General features: G+C 37.9%; 1 protein-coding gene across 3 annotated transcripts in view; it reads left to right on the top strand.

The window, feature by feature from the left end:
* LOC111868974 (protein JTB) overlaps positions 1-2,441 on the top strand; it is a 12,190-nt gene that overhangs the window by 2,731 nt on the left and 7,018 nt on the right. The gene's annotated exons all lie outside the window — the stretch shown is intronic.

Here is a 2,441-nt window from a genome sequence, read left to right as displayed (position 1 = left end):
AGGTGGGTGAACAATATTGAAATGGATCTTACAGAGTTAGGATGGGGTGTTGTGGACTGGATTGATGTGGCTCTTGTGAACACAGTAATGAACCTTCGGTTTCTTCTGGGGTAGCTGCACAATTGGCCTCATCTCAAGAATAGCTCAGTTCCATGAGTGAGTGAGTGATTGATATGATACTGTAACCTTTGCAGTTAATGTGGCTGCAAAAACTGCGTATGTTTAGAATTGCATATTGTGGTGAGATTTCTTGTAATCTAACCTTACCTAACAACAAAATCAACCTAATAATGAAGCAGTAGTGTAGGATAGAAGTCACCTGGAAACATTTGCACTTAATCCAGAAAACACCATCTTTTGGAGAAATGAGGTGTGTTTTGAATTTTCAATGTCTGAAACCATCAAGGTGAGCTTCTCATCTAGAATATAAGTTCCAGTAACTAATTTTTTCTTAGAAGTTTTCAACCTAAGTTGAGCAGTATGTGATGTGTATTTACTCTCACTTTCAATAAGAAAATAGTGCTGTTAGATATGTTCCCAAGATCATGCTTTTAAGTTCCTTACCTTATGATTCAAGCATGATGACTGTAAATATTTGGGGTGGGAGCATTGGTAGCACCAGTAGGACCCTGAAGGTTGTATCATATCACACCTCTTAAATATGTGCAGTTGTCATTTGAAGTGACTGATGGGGTAAGTGGAATAAGATGGTGATCACTTGAATTAAATTTGATGACAATTGTAGCTAGACACATGTAACAGATTAGAAGTATGTAAACATTTTGTGTGACATGTGACCTGTGAGCTTATTTGATACCACCCTATAAAAGGTAAATTTATCCCTATGCTTTAGCTAATTAAGAAATATGCCATGAAGGTGTATGGAGAAGTGAATGCATAGATCCACGTTTTCTTGATCTCATAACTGTTTGGAGGTGTGTGGTCAGTTTCACACTGAACTTTTGTATCTAATGTCATAAAATTTGGCATTTTCTTCAAAATCATTCCAGTCTGGGTTGAATGGGAGGACAGATAGTTTGAATTTGGTGATAAGTGTAGAGTAGTGAGTAGATCATTTTTAAGTTATACACAGTATACAAGGTAACATCTTTGCTTTTGCACTGCCCTTCTATTAGAGGCCAATAATATTTGTGGGAAGAAGTGACTGGATTGATTTATATATGGGTATATGAGGTCTGAGTAAGATCTCTGTAAATTTTATGTTGATACCTCATGTGGATGGTGGTGACATTCATTTCATTTCCTGAGGTATCTTTTTAAAACATTTATAAATCATTCTGTAGTAAGCTGTGTCCCATCTGATTCATATTTTTTTAAGCAGTGTTGTGACAGAGTTGGACTGTAGAATATCTATTAGTCTTCGTTCCATGCTAACTCATGATTTTATTATGTCGGTACTGTATGGTGACCTATTACATGTACCTCTTGTTTAAACCAGATTTTGACAATAGTTACACTTTTTACCAGCAAACATTTGTACTTTTACTTGAAAGTTAGTATGTATCTTTCTGTATCTTCTGCTAATCCAGACGTGTTTTCAGGTTAATTTAATTTAATTTAATTTAATTTTAGTTTTGTATATAAGATCTAGAAGTTTGTGGTGATGGTACATTAGTACAAATATTATATTTTTGGGCATTATCCAACTGAGTAGGTTTTACCTGAAGATGGAGACAGAATCTAGTCTCTGAAACATGTTTTAAAAAATACGTGGTGCGTTCAAGTTCTAAGGTCTCCGATATTTTCTCACACAATAATCATACAAAAAATTTGAAACTTCTGTCACTTTTCAATGTGATCTCCCTGCAGCCATATACATTTTTCACAACGTCGACGCCATGATTCCATGGCCGCTCCGAATGCTTCTGTAGGAGTCTGTTTTGACCACTGGAAAATCACTGATGCAATAGTGGCACGACTGGTGAATGTGCAACCACGGAGAGTGTCTCTCATCGTTGGGAAAAGCCAAAAATCGCTAGGAGCCAGGTCAGATGAGTAGGGAGCATGAGAAACCACTGCAAGGTTGCTTTCACAAAGAAACTGCTGCTTCACGTACACCCGATGCGTTGGTGTATTGTCCTGGTAAAAGAGCACACGTGCAGCCTTTTCCGGCCGTTTTTCTCGCAGTGCTGGAAGGATCTTGTTCTTCAGAACACCATGGTAGAATGCACCTGTCACCGAAGTACCCTTTGGAATGCATTGAGTAAGGATTATCCCATCGCTGTCTGAAAACATGGCCACCATCATTTTTTCAGCACTGGCACTTACCCAAAATTTTTTTGATGGCGGTAAGTCTGTGTGCTTCCATTGAGCTGACTGGCACTTCGTTTCAGAATTGAAAAACGACATCCATTGTCACAATTGATGAAAAGAAAGTCCCATTCATGCCTTCATCACGTGTCAACATCGCCTGGCAAATT

Source organism: Cryptotermes secundus, unplaced genomic scaffold (assembly GCF_002891405.2).
Source record: "Cryptotermes secundus unplaced genomic scaffold, Csec_1.0 scaffold3671, whole genome shotgun sequence".
NCBI lineage: Eukaryota > Metazoa > Arthropoda > Insecta > Blattodea > Kalotermitidae > Cryptotermes > Cryptotermes secundus.
The sequence above is the reverse complement of the archived record's forward strand: the minus strand, read 5'-3'. Positions and strand labels throughout refer to the sequence as shown.